The sequence below is a fragment of the Salvelinus fontinalis genome, chromosome 1 (assembly GCF_029448725.1).
Source record: "Salvelinus fontinalis isolate EN_2023a chromosome 1, ASM2944872v1, whole genome shotgun sequence".
Classification (NCBI taxonomy): Eukaryota; Metazoa; Chordata; class Actinopteri; order Salmoniformes; family Salmonidae; genus Salvelinus; species Salvelinus fontinalis.
The window spans coordinates 25,436,922-25,460,078 of record NC_074665.1 but is presented as its reverse complement, the minus strand read 5'-3'; the positions used below and the strand labels follow the sequence as shown (position 1 = coordinate 25,460,078).

The following is a 23,157-nucleotide window of genomic DNA, read 5'->3' as shown; positions in this document are numbered from 1 at the left end:
TTTAAGTCATTGCCTTTCGAATATACAGTGTCTATGGGGTCATATTGCACTTCCTAAGGCTTCCACTAGATGTCAACAGTCTTTAGAACCTTGTTTCAGGCTTCTACTATGAAGGGGGAGCGAATAAGAGCTGTTTGACTAAGGGGTCTGACTGAATGCCATGAGCTAAGTCAGGCGTGAGAGCGAGCTCTGTTCCTTTTCATTTCTAAAGACAAAGGAGTTGTCCGGTTGAAACATTATTGAAGATTTATGATAAAAACATCCTAAGGATTGATTCTATACATCGTTTGACATGTTTCTACGAACTGTAATAGAACTTTTTTGACTTTGTCTGGACTTTCGTCTGGACTTGCCCGCGCGTTGTGAATTTCGATTGGTGAACTAAACGCGCTAACAAAAAGGTATTTGGACATAAAGATTAACTTTATCGAACAAAACTAACATTTATTGTGGAACTGGGATTTCTGGAAGTGCATTCTGATGAAGATCATCAAAGGTAAGTGAATATTTATAACGCTATTTCTGACTTTTACTGACTCCTCAACATGGCGGGTATCTGTATTGCTTGTTTTTGTTGCTTAGCGCTGTACTCAGATTATTGCATGGTGTGCTTTTTCCATAAAGCTTTTTTGAAATCTGACACAGCGGTTGCATTCTCAAGAAGTTCAGCTTTAATTTGGTGTATTGCACTTGTGAATATATGATTTATTTATTTTTTCGCGCTCTGCCATTTCAGGGGATGTTGTCTAGGGTTTCCGCCTTAAGACGTTTTAAGGCTTTCCCCCCCAAAACGTCCCAATTCAATGTTGACTGCAAAGTAGGCCTACCTGGCAGAATATCATGATGATTTCTATCAATCGCTAGCCAAACAAAGGTATCTTGCTAGGTGCACTTTTGAATTAACTTCTCTAGGGTAGGGGGCAGCATTCTGAATTTTGGATGAAACGCATGCCCAAATTAAACTGCCTTCTTCTCGGGCCCAGAAGATATGATATGCATATAACTGGTAGATTTGGATAGAAAACACTCCAACGTTTACAAAACTGTTAAAACAGTGTCTGTGAGTATAACATAACTGATTTGGCAGGTGAAAACCTGAGAAAAATCCATTCGGAAAGTAGTTTTGTTTTTGTTTTTGTAGTTTTCTATTCAATGCCATTACAGTATTCATTGACTTAGGATTCAAATTGCAGTTCCTATGACTTCCACTAGATGTCAACAGTCTTTAGAAATTGTTTCAGGCTTGTATTCTGAAAAATGAGGAAGTAAGAGCAGTCTGAATGAGTGGACCCTAAAGTGTCATAGAGCTTTTTCATGCGTGCGACCCAGAGAGTGCCTTTCTTGTTTACCTTTTATATTGACGACGTTATTGTCCGGTTGAAATATTATCGATTATTCAGGCTAAAAACAACCTGAGGATTGAATATAAACATCATTTGACCTGTTTTATTGAATTTTACGGATACAATTTGGATTTTTTGTTTGCCTGTTTTGACTGCGTTTGAGCCTGTTGATTACTGAAGAAAACGCGCAAACAAAATAGAGGCTTTTGGATATAAAGAGACTTTTCCGAACAAAAGGAACATTTACTGAGTAAATTAATGTCTGCTGAGTGCAACCATATGCAGATCATCAAAGGTAAGGGATTAATTTTATCTCTATCTCTATTTCTGACTTGTGTAACTCTTCTACTTGGCTGGTTACTGTTTGTAATGATTTGTCTAGTGGGCTATATTCTCAAATAATCGTAAGGTATGCTTTCGCCGTAAAGCATTTTTAAAATCTGACACCGTGGTTGGATTCACAAGAAGTTCATCTTTAAACCTATGTAAAATATGTTTTGTTTTCTGAATTTTTATAATGAGTATGTCTGTATTTGAATTTGGCGCCCAGCAGTTTCACTGGCTGTTGAAGATGTGGGACGCTAACATCTCACGTACCCAAGAGAGGTTTTAAAGGGCAACTACACCCCCCCCCCCCCCCCCCCAATTTAAAAAAAAAAATTATAATAATAATTCTCCCAGATTTTAAAAGTGGTCTCCTGATGTGGTTTAAGCATTGTTGTGGACTTCATTTTTTTCTATAGCAGTATGATTTTGAGAGTGAAAACCTGATAAAAACAAGAAACTCGGAAACCTGGAATTTGTTTTACATTGAAAGCAGAATTAATCAAAAGATAAAGCTGGTCTTATTGGGCCCTACAAACTGTAGAGTGACCGTTCAAAAACCCTAACAATAACATATCTTTTGAGATTGCGCAAAGGTTTTATTTATCCAAACAATCAATGTAAATATGATATTGTCAAGGTAAAATGTAATGGAGGGTAGGTCATTATAGGCTACTTGCTCGGCCCACAATTGAAAGAAAACATTTAAATGATACGCGCATCATCAATATTCTTTTCATTCAGGCCAGTAGCTTTTAGTTGGCACTGGTAGCTTTTAGTTGGCTAATAATGACCGTCTTTTAAATTTGCATGCCCTTGCCAGGCAAATTTAAAAGATGGTCATTATTAGCCTGGTTCTGTATGGAATAAATGTACATTAATAAAGGACACGGGTCAAGACGTTTTTGGGAAAAATTGGTGCGACCAAATCGTGCTGGTGCCATGAACTGAAAAAGTTGGTAGTAGTAGTGCCACTAGTGGAAAAAGTTAAGGTGTGTGTGCGTCCCCGTTAAAATAGTTTTTAGTCTTTTAATCTGTTTTCACAAAGTCTATGAAGGGTCAATGTTCCGTAAGGCGTTATTTTATTACACAGCTAATCTGTACTAAAGCTAGCTATTAGTATTCATGGATTTAGTATAGTCGTTAGCTTCCTTGACCCGTACACCATTTAACAACAAACACCCTGCGTAGGCCTATTATTGTTGAATTAGCCTTTAATAAAATTTTAGGACTCATTGATGGGAAACATTAAATTTAATGGTCCTAATTAATGTGCCTTTAATCTGCACAGTGTACTGTTTGTACTATTAATGTTCTGGTAAATCTATTTGTAGTGTTTTTCCTCTGTGTCAAGGCTTGTGTTTCACTGCATAGCAGATACACAATAGAGTGCCCTCTGCACCCAAGGATGAATAGAGTGGAATATGCACAAGTGCAGTTCAACTAAGTTTGTTGAGTCACTTTCCCCATGCTTTTTTTCTAGGTCATTTTAGTAGTGATTTGGATGTCAAAGTGCCCTGCTGTTGCGAGGGAAAATACATTAAGGGCTTATAGAATTATGGAGATGCTCAGTAGTTGTAGCATTCAAAGAGGTACCACTCATTTGATTTGATGGCTTTTTTTCTACTTTATCATGACTGACTGTCCTCTCTCTCCCCTCTCCCGCGGTGCCGGGAAGGGGTCTGTGTGTGTGTGTGTGTGTGTGTGTGTGTGTGTGTGTGTGTGTGTGTGTGTGTGTGTGTGTGTGTGTGTGTGTGTCTGCGTGTGTGTGTCTGCGTGTGTGTGTCTGCGTGTCTGCGTGTGTGTGTCTGCGTGTGTGTGTGTGTGTGTCTGCGTGTGTGTGTGTGTGTCTGCGTGTGTGTGTGTGTGTGTCTGCGTGTGTCTGCGTGTGTCTGCGTGTTTGAGAGAGACCGAGGGAGACAGAGAGTCCAGACGTTTTGTAGCAAGGTCGGCAGCAGTCTGATATTAGCATGCTGTCCACTGTGGTGAAGATAAACAGCCCTCTGTCATGATAAAAAAACAACAGTCCCTTCATCTTTGATGTGCTCCGACTCCCTAATTGCTTTTATCTACCCAGAGCCAGAGAACATGCAACGGCTGGATCTATCTTTATTAATCCCCATTCCCTGCCTACCTGATTACACTGCATCTGCCTGCCTGGACTTACCGGGTCTGTAGCCATGAGAGACTAAAATACCCAATATATCTAGGTGAAGATATAGAGTTTAAGATTATATGGAATTGTTATTTGTTTGTGTTGTTTTGTTGTTGTGGGCTCTATACGTCATGGGTCTGTAACTATAGACCTAGGCTAAGTAGACCTAGAAATGCTCTTACCAGCCCTTAAAAGTAAATACTTCACATTTCCTATTTTCCTATTTTCAAGTGTTGACTATAAACATGTAATTCTGGTGCTTACCTTGGTGAATAGCAGTCTGTTGGAAAAGGGATAAGGTGCATAAGAATACTCACCTCTGCTCAAGCTCCCCCAAAGAGATTTGATGCTTGAGTGCGTGGCTTGTGTTGTCTGCCTTAGCAGTATAATGGGTCTCTGAAAATGGGTTGTCTCCTGAAGCCGCGTGCTTCTATCCTTATTGATACACATTGTTTCTTGATTGAAAAATGTGTATTTCGATAGTTTTTTAATGAAAGAAAACTGTGGGGTCGGCCTTCCAAACAACTAAAATAAGCGTCCGATTTGGAGGTGATTGTGTGAAGTACATCAGTCTCAATGCTCTCAATCGTGTATGTGATAAAAATCCCTTGTGTGAGCAATGGCATCACCTCATCACTTCTGTCAGCAAGAACAAACATGATGACAAATATATAGTGATGGATGAAATAATCGTTACAGTTACATATTGCTCTATTATTTTGGACGGCATTATATCGATATTTTGACCCCTAAGTATCGATTTTTAGGTCGGTGGGTCTCTAGACTAATGTTTTCTTTACCACTAGCTTTTTCAATTGGTTGCACCAGCCTATGATTTGGTTGCACCACAATGTTGTTGCGGCGGCACGCAATAGAACAAATTAGTTAATTTAATTAAATGAATTATCTTATACAGTAATTCACAGTGCTTTATTGAGAAAAATAGAATACGGAGATGGTATGATTACAGAAATATGTTTTTTCATCAAACATGTCCAAGCAGGATTGCATAATTCAAGTCATTTTGATGTGTAAACCAGTGATTGAAGCACATTGGCTAAATTGCCACTCCTATATGCCATATCTTCAATCTAAGCCTACTAGAAAGTGTGTTCCCTCAGGCATGTAGGGAAGCAAAAGTAATTCCACTACCCAAGAATCGTAAAGCCCCCTTTACTGGCTCAATTAGGCGACCAATCAGCCTGTTACCAACCCTTAGTAAACTTTGGGTAAAAATAGTTTGACCAGATACAATGCTATTTTACAGTAAACAAATTAACATGCTTTCAGTGTTGAAGGAGATTCAACAAGCACAGCACTTACACAAATTACTGATGAATGGCTGAGATAAATAGTTGATAAAAATATTGCGGGGGGGGGGGGGGCTGTTTTGTTAGACTTCAGTGCAGCTTTTGACATTATCGACCATAGTCTGCTGTTAGACCATAGTCTGCTGTGTTATGGCTTCACACCCCCTGCTATATTGTGGATAAAGAGTTACCATTCTAATAGAACACAAAGGGTGTTCTTTAATGGAAGCCTCTCCACAGGGCATCAGGAATTCTCCAGGGCAGGTGTCTAGGCCACTTACGTTTTTCAATCTTTACTAATGACATGCCACTGGCTTTTATTCAAGAGGATCCTCCAGGATGTTGTATTTTGGGAGAGAGTGGTAAGCAGCCTGAAACTCCTGAAACATATAGCAGTAGCCATTGCACGGATTGAGGGAGACAATGCCATCTTGTCTGATGTACAGACTGCTTGCAGATGTAAGAGAAGAAATCTGTACTGCCCTGCCAACTTCACTGTTGCTCTAAGCAAAGGAAGCAGTTCTGAAATACATCAAAAGGCGTGGAGATTTCTGCTTGAAGCCCATACACGTTGGACCCCAAGTATACTGACAAGAGCATCCTGACTGGTGCAGAGATAAACAAGGCCTATGGTGTCATCACTACCATGTCTCGCCACCTTGGCCTGGATGAGGGCAAGGTTCTTGGCAGTCTGGCGAAGTACACTTCCAAGCAAGGGCTTTGGGATGGAGATGCAATATGGCAGTCGTGCCAACATATCTCATACCTGGTGGAAGGGACTTTGCGGATCTGAGGCTCTTTCCCCTGTTGCCTCCATCATCCTCCAAATCCCACCAACATCAGCCACCTCAGAGCGCAACTGGTCCTTGTTTGGGAACACACACACCAAATCACGCGACAGGCTGACCAATACAAGGGTTTAAAAATTGGTGGCCAACTGTGCAAATGTTGGGCTTTTTGAGCCTTTCAACGATCCATCCTCAACAAGGTTGGAAAATGACAATAAAGATGAGGCCTCAGAGTCTGATGTTTAAGAGGTGGACATTGAGGAGGTCCAGGGAGAAGACATGGAAGCCTGAGAGGAAGACAACCAAAGCTTTAATTTCTAGACTAGCATTTTACAGATGAACTGTGCAAAATATTTAAGCAGATGTGAAAATGCAAAGTGAATGCAAAGTGAGTGAACAGAAGAAAAATCTAAATCAAATCCATATTTGGTGTGACCACCCTTTGCCTTCAAAACAGCATCAATACTTCTAGATGCACTTGCACAAAGTCAGGTGTATGATTAAACAATTATACCAAACAAGTACTAATGATCATCACTACAATATGTAGGTTGAAACACAATCATTAACTGAAACAGAATCAGCTGTGTAGGAGGAATAAAACTGGTTGAGGAGCAGCCAAACTCCGCTAACAAGGTGAGGTTGCTGAAGACAGTTTACTGTCAAATATCATACACCATGGCAAGAATGAGCACAGCAACAAGACATAAGGTAGTTATACTGCATAAGCAAGGTCTCTCCCAGGCAGATTAAGGCAGACAGGGGTTTTCAGATGTGCTGTCCAAGCTCTTTTGAAGAAGCACAAAGAAACGGGCAACGTTGAGAACCATAGATGCAGTGGTCGGCCAAGGAAACTTACTGCAGCAGATGAAAGACACATCATGCTTACTTCCCATCGCAATCGGAAGATGACCAGCAGTGCCATCGGCACAGAATTGGCAGAAAACAGTGGGACCCTGGTACACCCGTCTACTGTCTGTCTGCTCAGAAGTGGCCTTCATGGAAGACTTGCGGCCAAAAAGCCATACCTCCGATGTGGAAACAAGGCCAAGCGACTCAACTATGCACGAAAACACAGGAACTGGGATGCAGAAAAATGACAGCAGGTGCTCTGGACTGATGAGTCAAAATGTGACATTTTTGGCTGTAGCAGAAGGCAGTTTGTTAGCCAAAGGGCTGGAGAGCGGTACACGAATGAGTCTCTGCAGGCAGCAGTAAAGCATGGTGGATGTTCCTTGCAAGTTTGGGGCTGCATTTCTGCAAATGGAATTGGGGATTTGGTCATAATTAATGGTCGCCTCAATGCTAACAAGTACAGGCAGATACTTATCCACCATGCAATACTATCAGGGAGGCATCTGATTGACCTCAAACATACAGCGAAAGTCACTAAGAACCATCTTCAGCGTAAAGAAGATCAAGGAGTCCTGGAAGTGATGGTATGGCCCCCACAGAGCCCTGATCTCAACATCATTGAGTCTGTCTGGGATTACAGAGAGAGAAGCACATGAGGCTGCCTAAATCCACAGAAGAACTGTGGTTAGTTCTCCAAGATGTTTGGGCCAACCTACCTGCCGAGTTCCTTCAAAAACTGTGTGCAAGTGAAGAATTGTTGCTGTTTTGAAAGCAAAGGGTGGTCACACCAAATATTGATTTGATGTAGTTTTTTCTTCTGTTCACTCACTTTGCATTTTGTTAATTGATAAATATAAACTATTATCATGTTTATTTTTGAAAGCATTCTTACTTTATGGCATTTTTTCACACCTGCCTAAAACTTTTGCACAGTACTGTATGTTGAAAACGTTTTTGGGAGATGCGATGGATCATTCAATATTCCCTTTTGTTGTTAAGTGAAATCATCCCATGTGAACAGTCAACTCATTTAATTAAAGTTCAATTCTTAACTAAATAGTTGTAAAAATTTATATTGGAAGGATTTCATAATTTGCAATTATGTCGACTTATGATAAGGTAAACCGTTTGTTTCTGTCTCCGTATGATATGGTGAATATATGAAATGCAAAAAAACATCTACATTTAAATGGTATTAATATTAATTTGCATATATTTCCATTAATTCCCATATATTCCTGTTAATTTCCAATGGAAAGTTTCGTCCTATGATTATTACCCAAAATGTGCAACCCTAGGCATACTGTTTGATCAAATTAGGGTTTTAGCTTCCCAAAAAATACGTTTTGAATGAGTTGACCGCGTGTTTACGCGTGTGTGTAGGCGGGCGAACGCGTGTGTGTGTAGGTGGACATGGACTCGTTTGGGTGTGTAGGCGGGCGCGTGTGTGTTTGGGTGTTTAGGCGTGCTGCGCGTGCGTGTGTGTAGGCGGGCGCTTGGTTGGTTTTAATTTAGCAGTGTCTAGTTCCCTGTGTCTCTCTCCCAGTTGAAGCTCAGTTCCCTGTGTCTCTCTCTCTCAGTTGAAGCTCAGTTCCCTGTGTCTCTCTCACAGTTGAAGCTCAGTTCTCTGTGTCTCTCTCCCAGTTGAAGCTCAGTTCCCTGTGTCCCTCTCCCAGTTGAAGCTCAGTTCCCTGTGTCCCTCTCCCAGTTGAAGCTCAGTTCCCTGTGTCCCTCTCCCAGTTGAAGCTCAGTTCCCTGTGTCTCTCTCCCAGTTGAAGCTCAGTTCCCTGTGTCTCTCTCCCAGTTGAAGCTCAGTTCCCTGTATCCCTCTCCCAGTTGAAGCTCAGTTCCCTGTGTCCCTCTCCCAGTTGAAGCTCAGTTCCCTGTGTCCCTCTCCCAGTTGAAGCTCAGTTCCCTGTGTCTCTCTCCCAGTTGAAGCTCAGTTCCCTGTGTCTCTCTCCCAGTTGAAGCTCAGTTCCCTGTGTCTCTCTCCCAGTTGAAGCTCAGTTCCCTGTGTCTCTCTCCCAGTTGAAGCTCAGTTCCCTGTGTCTCTCTCCCAGTTGAAGCTCAGTTCCCTGTGTCGCTCTCCCAGTTGAAGCTCAGTTCTCTGTGTCTCTCTCCCAGTTGAAGCTCAGTTCTCTGTGTCCCTCTCCCAGTTGAAGCTCAGTTCCCTGTGTCTCTCTCCCAGTTGAAGCTCAGTTCTCTGCGGTGTTGTTTGAAGCAGCCCCCTGAGCGGCACAAAGCAGCTCTCCTGTGTGGTCCCACTCAGCAAGCTGTGTGTGTGTGTGTGTGTGTGTGTGTGTGTGTGTGTGTGTGTGTGTGTGTGTGTGTTTCTATGTGTGCACACAGTATTTTTTGTCTGCCACAGTGTTAGCACTGTGTATGAGCACTGTGTGTGTGCCAAGACGAAGGCCTTGCCCCCTGAACCCTGGCAGCCCCCCAGCTCTGTGCGCTAATTAAGGGATGTTTCCTGTGGCCTGTCTGCTCAGCCCTCAGGATAAGCATGTTCCTCCACACACATTCCTGGCCTGTATGTCTGCTCACTGGCTTTTAGCTAGAGGAGAGAGGCTGGCTCCACACACACACACACACACACCATGCCCAGACAGCCTCACACCATCACTCATCCTTAGCTACATACAACCGATGAACAAAAACACTCTTACAACGAAAGGCCCCATAGTGAATCAGCCTCTGTTTGTGTGTGAGTGTGTGTGCATCTTTAGTGCATGTGGGTTCCTCTTTTTGTCTTTTTGTGTCTCTGTCCCTGGGTCTGTGCGTGTGGGGTCCTCCAGGACTTTTGTGTGCACTGTGGAATTGATGAGAATGAATTGAGAATGCTGGCAAGAGGCTGGGGAATGAAAAAGGAGAAAGGGAGGCCCTCTAATGAAAGATGATGAGGGAGAAACTGAAAAGATAGCCGGGGAAAAATTGTAATTTGTGCCAAATAAATTTTAATTGGGAAGAAGCAGCCGTCTTGTTTTGGGAGGTGGGTGGGTGGGCCTTTAACAAAGCCAAGGAGAAGAAATTGGAGAGAAAAGGCAAGAGACACAAACACATTTAATACACTAGGGCTGTCCCCGACAAAAAAAATAAATATTGGTCGACAGAGTCGTCTGCTCAATCGATTGGTCGACATTTTTAAACGTGTATTTTACCATATATTGACACATCCTGTGTGTTTTTAATCAAATCAACTATATTCACTGAGCTAGTCTGATGCTTTAAGCACACTGTTTGTTTGAAAAATGAAGACACACACGTAACTAGAGGGAGTCCGACCAGCAATTGATTTGATTGTGCCAGGCTCAGACTAGCTGCGCTGTGTAAAAACATTTTAAAATAACAGACAGCGAGTGACTTATCGCGCTGTCTGTGTTTCTGAAGCTGCAACATAATTACAGCCATTTCTGACCGAAAACTTCTGTTACCGAAATCCCTCATTTGTTTAGGAAAAACATTCCCTATTCCCTCAACCCTTGCTCTCTTTACGTGACACATGTATGTATCGCATGCACATGGCCAAAGACTTATTCGCACGGTACTAGTATTACTAGAGAACGTTGGTTATGTAATTATTACTCCAGAATGTACCTTATTCCAGGAGCCTATTCGGACGGGATTTGTTTTTTCCAAACTGCCTCCTGTAATTCTTGAAAAAAAAAATTTTTTTAAATGATTTGACAGTTATGACGGAAGCCTGGAGGTTTGAAGATAGTATTTCAGGTGATAGGGCCCCACAGAACTCGAGCTTGGTTCTCAAGTTTCTAAACCATACCAAACCATCTCTCCTATAGTGTCGCCATAGTATTTGAATTGATGAAGTGTGATCATAGTCATATTTTAGCGATCTTAATGCCCCCGCCTTCAGATGTGAGTTTAACAGTGCAATTGCACTTGAGATGCATTTTAAGGCTATGGATGAGTAAGTTAACTTATCATTTCCAAACGTTTAGGTCAGTTGTATGCTGCTGCTTTGCGATCTATTAACAGCAAGGGTTGCATTAAATAAGCTCAAGATTTTTTACAGATGCATTTGGCAATATTCAATTCATACACACAAAACATATAAACACGTTGAAAGTTGATAGGCTCCATTTAGGCCATTCATAGATATATAGCTTATGTGCAACACTTAGTTAAATTTATCAAACCAGTTATTGTTTTCTTGTGCAAAAAACGCGAGCAACACCTGTACAACTCAGACATTTCTCTCAAAACACAGGGATGTCGATCCGCACGGGACTAGTATTTTCAGAGGATCTTGGCGTTTTCCAAAAAGCAGTAGGTTATTCTGTCTGGAATTATTACTATCCTGCCATGTAAACATTACTGACATGGCAGATTCAGACATGATTAAAATTACAGATGTGGTGTTTTGTGGTCATGCACATAATGACATTACCCCGACCTCCCCCAGTAAAACTAGTCCCGTCCGAATATGGCACAATGGGGCCTGACCTATAGCATATCATAATCGCATCAATAAATTGGTTCTAACAAACTCTGAACACCGCAACACATGTGACAGCAAAATGGATGCAGAATTCCTTTGTGAATGCAATTTTCCTAAATGGAACGGTTTATTTATTGTTTCAGCTAATTATCAAGGCTCGTTTAATCTTATTTTAAAACTAAAATGCTTGATTGCATTTCAAATCATGAATGACTCGTATGTGTGAATGATTGATTGATATAGTAGCCTATATGAGTCTAGGTATTTAGGCCTAAGTAAGTTACTGTATTAAGACTAAACAGGATGTGCTCTTTGGCCTACTAATTAATTCACGGTACTCCATTCTGTTTATTTGTGTTTTATCTGTCGGCTCTGTGCCTTAACTCAGGATCTGTGTGTAGTTAATCCGACCCTCTCTGCCCAGTCGTCGCCATTTTTACCTTCTGTTGCTGTGTTAGCTGACTAGCTGCTGTTATCTCACCTGCTGTTTTAGCTAGCTCTCCCAATCATGACCTGCAATCACTTTATGCCTTATTGTATGTCTCTCTCAAATATCAATATGCCTTGCATACTGTTGTTCAGGTTAGTTATCATTGTTTTGGTTTGCAATGGACCCCGTAGTTCCACTCTCCGTACCTCTGATACCTCCTTTGTCCCACCCCCCACACATGCGGTGACCTCACCCATTGAGACCAGCATGTCCAGAGATACAACCTCTCTTATCATCACCCAGTGCCTGGGCTTGCCTCCGCTGTACCCGTGCCCCACCATACCCTGGTCTGCACATTATGCCCAGAATCTATTCTACCACGCCCATAAATCTGCTCCTTTTATTCCTTGTCCCCAACGCTCTAGGCGACCAGTTTTGATAGCCTTTAGCCGCACCCTCATCCTACTACTCCTCTGTTCCTCGGGTGATGTGGAGGTAAACCCAGGCCCTGCATGTCCCCAGTCACCCTCATTTGTTGACTTCTGTGATCGAAAAAGCCTTGGCCTCATGCATGTCAACATCAGAAGCCTCCTCCCTAAGTTTGCCTTATTCACCGCTTTAGCACACTCTGCCAACCCTGATGTCCTTGCCGTGTCTGAATCCTGGCTTAGGAAGGCCACCAAAAACTCTGAGATTTCCATACCCAACTATAACACTTTCCGTCAAGATAGAACTGCCAAAGGGGGAGGAGTTGCAATCTACTGCAGAGATAGCCTGCAAAGTTCTGTCATACTTTCCAAGTCTATGCCCAAACAGTTCGAACTTCTAATTTAAAAAATTAATCTCTCCAGAAATAAGTCTCTCACTGTTGCCGCCTGCTACCGACCCCCCTCAGCTCCCAGCTGTGCCCTGGACACCATCTGTGAATTGATCGCTCCCCATCTAGCTTCAGAGTTTGTTCTGTTAGGTGACCTAAACTGGGATATGCTTAACACCCCGGCAGTCCTACAATCTAAGCTTGATGCCCTCAATCTCACACAAATCATCAAGGAACCCACCAGGTACAACCCTAAATCCGTAAACATGGGCACCCTAATAGACATTATCCTGACCAACTTGCCCTCCAAATACACCTCTGCTGTCTTCAATCAAGATCTCAGCGATCACTGCCTCATTGCCTGTATCCGCCACGGGTCCACGGTCAAACGAACACCCCTCATCACTGTCAAACGCTCCCTGAAACACTTCTGCGAGCAGGCCTTTCTAATCGACCTGGCCCGGGTACCCTGGAAGGATATTGACCTCATCCCGTCAGTTGAGGATGCCTGGTCATTCTTTAAAAGTTACTTCCTCACCATATTAGACAAGCATGCTCCGTTCAAAAAATGCAGAACCAAGAACAGATATAGCCCTTGGTTCACTCCAGACCTGACTGCCCTCGACCAGCACAAAAACATCCTGTGGCGAACTGCAATAGCATCGAAGAGCCCCCGTGATATGCAACTGTTCAGGGAAGTCAGGAACCAATACACGCAGTCAGTCAGGAAAGCAAAGGCCAGCTTTTTCAAGCAGAAATTTGCATCCTGTAGCTCTAACTCCAAAAAGTTCTGGGATACTGTAAAGTCCATGGAAAACAAGAACACCTCCTCCCAGCTGCCCACTGCACTGAGGCTAGATAACACGGTCACCACTGATAAGTCCGTGATAATCGAAAACTTCAACAAACATTTCTCAATGGCTGGCCATGCCTTCCACCTGGCGACTCCAACCTTGGCCAACAGCCCCGCCCCCCCCGCTGCTACTCGCCCAAGCCTCCCCAGCTTCTCCTTACCCATATCCAGATAGCAGATGTTCTGAAAGAGCTGGAAAACCTGGACCCATACAAATCAGCTGGGCTTGACAATCTGGACCCCCTATTTCTGAAACTGTCCGCCGCCATTGTCGCACCCCCTATTACCAGCCTGTTCAACCTCTCCTTCGTATCATCTGAGATCCCCAAGGATTGGAAAGCTGCCGCTGTCATCCCCCTCTTCAATGGGGGAGACACCCTGGACCCAAACTGTTACAGACCTATATCCATCCTGCCCTGCCTAGCTAAGGTCTTCGAAAGCCAAGTCAACAAACAGATCACTGACCATCTCGAATCCCACCGTACCTTCTCCGCTGTGCAATCCGGTTTCCGAGCCGGTCACGGGTGCACCTCAGCCACGCTCAAGGTACTAAACGATATCATAACCGCCATCGATAAAAGACATTACTGTGCAGCCGTCTTCATCGACCTGGCCAAGGCTTTCGACTCTGTCAATCACCATATTCTTATCGGCAGACTCAATAGCCTCGGTTTTTCTAATGACTGCCTTGCCTGGTTCACCAACTACTTTGCAGACAGAGTTCAGTGTGTCAAATCGGAGGGCATGTTGTCCGGTCCTCTGGCAGTCTCTATGGGGGTACCACAGGGTTCAATTCTCGGGCCAACTCTTTTCTCTGTATACATCAATGATGTTGCTCTTGCTGCGGGCGATTCCCTGATCCACCTCTACGCAGACGACACCATTCTGTATACTTCCGGCCCTTCCCTGGACACTGTGCTATCTAACCTCCAAACGAGCTTCAATGCCATACAACACTCCTTCCGTGGCCTCCAACTGCTCTTAAACGCTAGTAAAACCAAATGCATGCTTTTCAACCGCTCGCTGCCTGCACCCGCACGCCCGACTAGCATCACCACCCTGGACGGTTCCGACCTAGAATATGTGGACATCTATAAGTACCTAGGTGTGTGGCTAGACTTCAAACTCTCCTTCCAGACTCATATCAAACATCTCCAATCCAAAATCAAATCTAGAGTCGGCTTTCTATTCCGGAACAAAGCCTCCTTCACTCACGCCGCCAAACTTACCCTAGTAAAACTGACTATCCTACCGATCCTCGACTTCGGCGATGTCATCTACAAAATAGCTTCCAATACTCTACTCAGCAAACTGGATGCAGTTTATCACAGTGCCATCCGTTTTGTTACTAAAGCACCTTATACGACCAACCACTGCGACCTGTATGCCCTAGTCGGCTGGCCCTCGCTACATGTTCGTCGTCAGACCCACTGGCTCCAGGTCATCTACAAGGCTATGCTAGGTAAAGTGCCGCCTTATCTCAGTTCACTGGTCACGATGGCTACACCCACCCGTAGCACGCGCTCCAGCAGGTGTATCTCACTGATCATCCCTAAAGCCAAAACCTCATTTGGACGCCTTTCCTTCCAGTTCTCTGCTGCCTGCGACTGGAACGAATTGCAAAAATCTCTGAAGTTGGAGACTTTTATCTCCCTCAACAACTTTAAAAATCTGCTATCCGAGCAGCTAACCGATCGCTGCAGCTGTACATAGTCCATCTGTAAACTACCCACCCAATTTACCTACCTCACCCCCATACTGCTTTTATTTATTTACTTTTCTGCTCTTTTGCACACCAGTATCTCTTCTTGCACATGATCATCTGATGATTTATCACTCCAGTGTTAATCTGCTAAATTGTAATTATTCGATTTATTGCCTACCTCATGCCTTTTGCACACATTGTATATAGATTCTCTTTTTTCTACCATGTTATTGACTTGTCTATTGTTTACTCCATGTGTAACTCTGTGTTGTTGTCTGTTCACACTGCTATGCTTTATCTTGGCCAGGTCGCAGTTGCAAATGAGAACTTGTTCTCAACTAGCCTACCTGGTTAAATAAAGGTGAAAAAAAAAAAAAAAAAAAAAAATGGTAATGACATGACTTATTATTATAATAATAATAGTTATAATAACAATAAGGAGTAAAACATAAATTGGAACAGTTTAAACACAAAATTAATTTTGAATAATACCAGAGAGCCTGTTCTCATGAAAAAAAGTGTAAAGCCTTTATTACAGCATAGCAAAGATTAAAAAAACAGCTGAATTTGTGAAATCGTTTACTTGACATGTTGCGTGAGGCTTGGTACGGAATCAGTAGGCTATTAAATAAACACTAAACAGGCTACAGAAGCAGGATCTGTCTTATTTCTGTAGATATATTGATGTTTTATAAAGCCAGGCACATTTAACACTTAGGCTATTGATTATAGACCTAGTTAAGTTTGGGTTTCCTCTCTCGTCACTTTTCTTAGACATCAAGGCAAGGGCAACGCCGCCGCGGTGTTGTTCTCAACACCAATATGATGTTTAACTTTGCTATTATGCACATGGAAACATGGTCTATGAAAAAGCGACAATTCAACAGTGCACTGATGTTTCAGAACCATGGATAGCAACTGCATTTCCAATGCTGGAGAAAGCACATTTGTTATAAAATTATTTGTATTTGTGTTTTGCCATTGTTCTTATTTAATATAACCATACAATTTTAGTAGCACATGTCTTAGACTATGCCAACCCCACAGCCTCCAATGGATCAGTCCACTCAGCGCAAAACAGACAGGTGTCTTGTACACCACACATTTTTTTGGGGGGGTCATGTTTTTTAATTTAAAATGTAATTAAAATGTATTTTTGCTACTGCTCGGCTAAAGAAAACTGTCGACCAACAGCCTATCGACCAAACAATCGACCAGTCGACTAAATGGGGTCAGCCCTATACTAAACACACAAACACACACCAACCAGGTAAATAGAGCAGCCCATTATTGCGACCGGTATAAGGAGGTGAGGGGGCTGTGAGTCGTGAAGTGTGATTCAGCAGGGGATGGTAGCACTTCTCACCTCAAACACCTACAGGTGCGAGTCATAGGAGGAGAGTGGGTGTACTGTACTGTACACTTGCCTGTAGGGCTGCACGATTAATCGAAATTGCGTATTGACATGCACAATATCCATATTGCAAGAGGCAGCGATATTTTTTGAAACACCACTTAGTCTACTGAATTGCCCGTTTTTTCACTTTAGATTTGTATTGCTCGAGTTGACGGAGTTCTTTTTATTTTAGCCGCTTACCAATCACACACATCAAGCCCCACCCCTCCCCCTGTCACGCAAGCAGGCAGTTCCTCATGCTTGAGATTCACTCTGCATGCATTGACCAAACAGCCACATGCAGTCAACAGATTTTTCCAAACAAGAACGACGCTGCTTTCCACTTTGCATCTTAATATAAATCCACGTTTTCTATGTTATACTATTTGTTTGTTGAACTTTCTCTCTGCGAAACGCTAGATAGTTGGTCTTAGCAAGCTGCGAATGTGCCCATAAAATGTGTGTTGGCCCCTAACGCTAATCGCTAGCTAAATCTTGCTAGCAAACTTTTGCTCTAATACAGGCCGGTGCCAGTGATGTAGTATATCAGCATTGTTAGTGCAAGTGAAGAATATTCAAACATCTTTGTCTGAATGTACCTATTTATTTAAATCTAAGGACCCCTGGGAAACACTGACCAACACTTTGGTTCCTACTGTGTCACAACCATCTCCTCTCTTACTTTTTCATTCATTGTCATGTCAAACAAAACGGTATTCCAAGTGCCCACTGTATTCCAACTACAAAATTAGAATGATCATTCTCTTTCTATGATATTTGATCTATAATCACAAGTAAAATATTTGTTACATTTTTTGTTGTTGACATTTTGCCAATATCGTGCAGTAGTGGTGCACGCAGCTCAGTTGTTTGTTCACCCGCCTGCACCCGACTCTAACCCAAAAATATAGGACATGAGCTGTAGGCTACATTTTTTTTTTTACAGATGCAGGTTTTTTGGGGGCCTATTTTAGATATGTTTCTGCTTATAATTTCTAATAGTTTGGTCGGCTATTTTGAGAGTTTGTGACTATAAGGATCTAAATCTATAATTGACATGGCCTTGTTCTATATAGTACTCTCAATACCCCAATTCATGTTGGTAAGTTCAAAAGAATACAAGATAAATATTGCTGGCACTATTCAAACGAGGTCGACCGATTATGATTTTTCAATGCCGATGCCGATTATTGGAGGACCAAAAAAAGCTGGTACCGATTAAACGGCCGATTTAAAAAATATATATATATTTATATTTGTAATAATGACAATTACAACAATACTGAATGAACAATGAACACTTTTATTTTTACTTAATATGATACATCAATAAAATCTATTTAGTCTCAAATATATAATGAAACATGTTCAATTTGGTTTCAATAATGCAAAAACAAAGTGTTGGAGAAGAAAGTAAAAGATGTGGCATGTATGTGGCAACGTTTAACCTCTCTTGGGTAGGGGGCAGTATTTTCACGTCCGGATGAAAAGCGTGCCCAAAGTAAACTGCCTGTTACTCAGGCCCAGAAGCTAGGATATGCATATAATGCATTATGTCTTTGAGTATAACAGAACTGATATAGCAGGCGAAACCCCGAGGTCAAACCATCCCAAAGAATAATATTTCAGCCTACCCACTGTTTTCAATGGCTGTCACTTTTTTATTATAAGGCGAAATCCTCGCAGATTGCAGTTCCTAGGGCTTCCACTAGATGTCAACAGTCTATAGAAAGAGTTTCATGCTGGTTTTTGGAAAAATGAGCCAGAAATTTTAGTTTTTGTAGGTGGCTCCCACCTTTTGGCTGTAGTGTTTCCAAGCGCGTGGAAGAGAGCGCGTTCTTTTGGTATTTTTCTCCGGTAAAGACAATAACGATTCTCCGTCTTAAATTTGATCGTTTATTTACGTATTAGGGTACCTAAGGTTTAATTATAAACGTTGTTTGACTTGTTTGGAAAAGTTTATTAGTAACGTTTGGGATTCATTTTGTATGCATTTTGATGGAGGGAAAATGGGTGGATTATTGACTGAACGCTACCGTCCCACCTGCCCATAAGAAGTTAAGTTCCTTGCTCAGAACATGAGAACATATGAAAGCTGGTGGTTCCATTTAACATGAGTCTTCAATATTCCCAGGTAAGAAGTTTTAGGTTGTAGTTATTATAGGACTATTTCTCTCTATACCATTTGTATTTCATATACCTTTGACTATTGGATGTTCTAATAGGTACTTTAGTATTGCCAGCCTAATCTCATGAGTTGATAGGCTTGAAGTCATAAACAGCGCAATGCTTGAAGCATTGCGAAGAGCTGCTGGCAAACGCAGGAACGTGCTTTTTGAATGAATTCTTACGAGCCTGCTGCTGGCTACCACCGCTCAGTCAGACTGTGCTATCAAATCAGACTTAATTATAATAACACACAGAAAAACGAGCGTTAGGTCATTAATATGGTCAAATCCTTAAACTAAACTTATTTTTTTTAAATTATATTCTTTCAGTGAAATACGGAACCGTTCCGTATTTTATCTAACGGGTGGCATCCATAAGTCTAAATATTGCCGTTTACTTTGCACAACCTTAAATGTTATGTCATAATTATGTAAAATTCTGGCAAATTAGTTCGCAACGAGCCAGGCGGCCCAAACTGTTGCATATACCCTGACTCTGCGTGCAATGAACGCAAGAGAAGTGACACACTTTGCCTAGTTAATAATGCCTGCTAACATGAATTTCTTTTAACTAAATATGCAGGTTTAAGTAAATATACTTCCGTGTATTGATTTTAAGAAAGGCATTGATGTTTATGGTTAGGTACATTAGTGCAACGATTGTGCTTTTTTCGCAAATGCGCTTTTGTTAAATCATCTCCCGTTTGGCGAATTTGGCTGTCTTTGTTAGGAAGAAATGGTCTTCACACAGTTTGCAAGGAGCCAGGCTTCCCAAACCACTGCATATACCCTGACTCTGTTGCACAGAACACAAGAGAAGTAGCACATTTTTCCTAGTTAAAATAAATTCATGTTAGCAAGCAATATTAACTAAATATGCAGGTTTAGAAAAATATACTTTTGTATTGATTTTAAGAAAGGCATTGATGTTTATGGTTAGGTACACATTGGTGCAACGACAGTGCTTTTTTCGCGAATGCGCTTGTTAAATCATCCGTTTGGCGAAGTAGGCTGTGATTCAATGATAAATTAACAGGCACCGCTTCGATTATATGCAACGCAGGACAAGCTAGATGATCTAGTAATATCATCAACCATGTGTAGTTAACTAGTGATTATGTTAAGATTGATTGTTTTTTATAAGATAAGTTTAATGCTAGCTAGCACCTTACCTTGGCTCCTTGCTGCACTCGCATAACAGGTAGTCAGCCTGCCACGCAGTCTCCTCGTGGAGTGCAATGTAATCGGCCATAATCGTTGTCCAAAAATGACGATTACCGATTGTTATGGAAACTTGAAATCGGGCCTAATTATTCGGCCATTCCAATTAATCAGTGGACCTCTAATTCAAACCAATGAGGGTTCGGAACTCTAAAGCCAATTATCTCAGATTCATCTTTTTACAGATAGAACCTTTATAGTCCCAAGCTCTCGATTTGTTAGTCAACTGTCTATAATTAGATTCATGCAGCTTCTCTTCTGTCATTATATGCTGCCCTAGAATTTGAAATAAACCTGTGCTCACCAGAATGTCATAAATCGATAGGATGAATGCTTCAATCTAGTGTCATCTCTGCTTCTTTCGCGGATCAAAGACGTTTAGGCACCGGGGAGAAAATGCAATTACAAAATAAATGAAGGAAATATTTTCTGCGCAAAATTTCCGCATGACATCAGTTTGACCGGTTGTAAGGAAATAGAAAGCTGTGAAAATGACCCAAAATTGTTTCTGATAATATTTCCATTCGGCTTGGATGCATATTCTTTGTGGTTGAAATATTGTCAGCTTTTCTGATGCTGATGAAGATAGCACCTCTACAGACGTCCCTAACTGCATGTTCACATTCTCTCAAGATGGTGAAAGAAAGAATAATCATATTTCTCCACTCCTGTTCCCAAATCAAAATCTACATTTGGTGTGTTATTTCACTGCAAGAAATTCTTAATTTTGCATGAGTTTAATGAAGGCTATGTGAGAGGTTATACACAGGTTATATACCTACATGGACGTGGGAAAATGTTTAGGAGTGGGGGTGCTGAATTATTATTTTGTTAAAATTCTTCTTTTAGTTTTATAAGGGGGTGCTGCAGCACCCTCAGCAACCCTACTTCCTGCCACTATGTATAACAACAAACCGGGTTGGGGTTGTTGGCCCTGAAGGCAAGGCATGCCATCTCCGACTCCGGGTTGTCGGGCTGGATCCAGATAAGGTAGTCGAAACATGCGACTTCATTACTGTTGTGGATAAAACTTGAGATGAACTGTACTTTATGCTCGAAGATGAAGATGGACGAGTTGGCGACATTGTTGGCAGGGACACATCGGATGAATGGCGGCATGAGCACCAGCTGGACTTCCCTGGTCTGGAAGGCACGTCTCGCGTCCCGACTCGTTCTTCTCACTTTTCCTCTGGATCTCCGCCACCATCCACGGCAGGAAAAAAAATGCCTGCACTGGAAATGTTTATATCGGTCCGCTAATACAGGACTTGTAAAGGCCCAGTGCCCTATTTTTGGGACGAAATGTAAACTAAATGTATTTGAGTGTTTACCAGCATTTGTAATTTAAGTCTAATAATCTTTACAAAACAGATGTACAAAACAGTTAATCTGATAATACTTGAGGAATATAAAAATACTTGCTTGATATGTTTTCCAGTTTCTTGAAATACTTTGCAAATGCTACTTATGTCTGTGAAAACGGAAATGGTCTGTTCATTCCTTCCATTTTAGTAGACGCTCTTATCCAGAGCAACTTACAGTAGTGAGTGCATACATTTTCATACTTCTTCGTTCTTCCCCTGTGGGAATCAAACCTACAACCCTAGCATTGCAAGCGCCGTGCTCTACAAACTGAGCAACATCACAAATCACTTGACGTCTCAATGTACCAGTGGTGTAAAGTACTTAAGTAAAACTTACTTGAAAGTATTACTTAAGTAGTTTTTTTGGTTATCTTTACTATTTATGTTTTTGACTACTTTTACTTCACTACATTCCTCAAGAAAATGATGTACCTTTTACTCCATACTTTTTCCTTGACACCCAAAAGTACTCGTTTACATTTTTAATGGAATTTGAAAGGATTTGTACTTGTACTTTTGATACTTAAGTATATTTTCACTATTACATTTGTATTTGTATGTATTATTGCTCCCCATTAGGATCCCCCCAGGGCAGCAGTTACTCTTCCTGGGGTCCGGCAAAATTAAGGCAGTTATATAATTTTAAAAGCATTACAGTACATTCATTAACCGATTTCACAGCCCTCAGGCCCTTACTCCACTACCCCATATCTACAGCACAAAATCCATGTGTACGTGTGTTTATGATGCGTATGTTATCGTGTGTGTTGTATGCATGTGTCTGTGCCTATGTTTGTGTTGCTTCACAGTCCCCACTGTTCCATAAGGTGTATTTTTATCAGTTTAAATCTGATTCTACTGCTTGTATCAGTTACCTGATGTGAAATAGAGTTCCAGGTAGTCATGGCTCTATGTAGTACTGTGCGGCTCCCATAGTCTGTTCTGGACTTGGAAACTGTGAAGATAGTGGTGGCATGTCTTGTGGGGTATGCATGGGTGTCCGAGCTGTGTGCTGGTCTTTTGATACTTAAGTATCAAAATAAAAAAACAAATACTTTTAGACTTCTACTCGAGTAGTGTTTTACTGGGTGACTTTTACTGGAACAATTTTCTATTAAGCTATCATTACTTTTACTCAAGTATTACAATTGGGTACTTCTTTCACCATTGCAATGTACTCAATAACTTTATTGGTCATTGTTTTCCTTCATGTTGATGGAAACTCTACAGGTACAAACCTAGATTGCCAGCCTTTGTACAATACAGTGCTGTACATTTACATTAAGTGGTTTGTAAGGATGGTAAATTAATACTGGACAAAAAGTGGTTGTTTTCCAAGAACAATATTTAATTTGATATGGATGTTTTGTGTCTTTGCCCATAACTTATGACCTTTTTATGTAAATGTTTGAGGACAGGGTTTTGATCTTTCTGGATTCCATTATAATGACAATCACAGAGAAAGGGACAGGGCAACAACTCTTACAATTGCAACTATTGAATCCTGCAAGATACTGTTCTTAATTATATAACTACCTTTTTTGCAAAGCGGAGATGCTGAGAAAAATGTTTTGCCCGTGCTAGAGACGTCTATATCGGTCCGTTAATACGAGTAAAGGCCCAATGCACATATATATATATATCTTTTGTTGTTTGTTTTGTTTTTATTCCCATTTTTCAGGGTGTGCTGCAGCACCCCTACTTCCTGTGACTATGGTCAGTGTCCAGATTTCAGTTTCCATTTAACCCATCTGAACCGTAGGCTACAGTTCCCTTGACGTAACATAGGCCTATTTGAAGTTCCCGTCTTGTGACTGTTGAATTTGTATAGCTCCTCACAATCATCACATATGACATAGCTAGCACAACTATCATCCTTTTTTACCACTTAACCAAATCTTTCCCAAACATCATTTTTCTGGTCCCCCTTTCTCTTTATTTTCAACTCTCCATTTCACAGCTTTTTTATTAT

At 41.5% G+C, this 23,157-nt stretch overlaps 1 protein-coding gene across 3 annotated transcripts in view; it reads left to right on the top strand.

Moving 5' to 3' along the window:
• Positions 1-23,157, top strand: part of LOC129851053 (bifunctional heparan sulfate N-deacetylase/N-sulfotransferase 2-like) — a 215,232-nt gene that overhangs the window by 137,257 nt on the left and 54,818 nt on the right. The gene's annotated exons all lie outside the window — the stretch shown is intronic.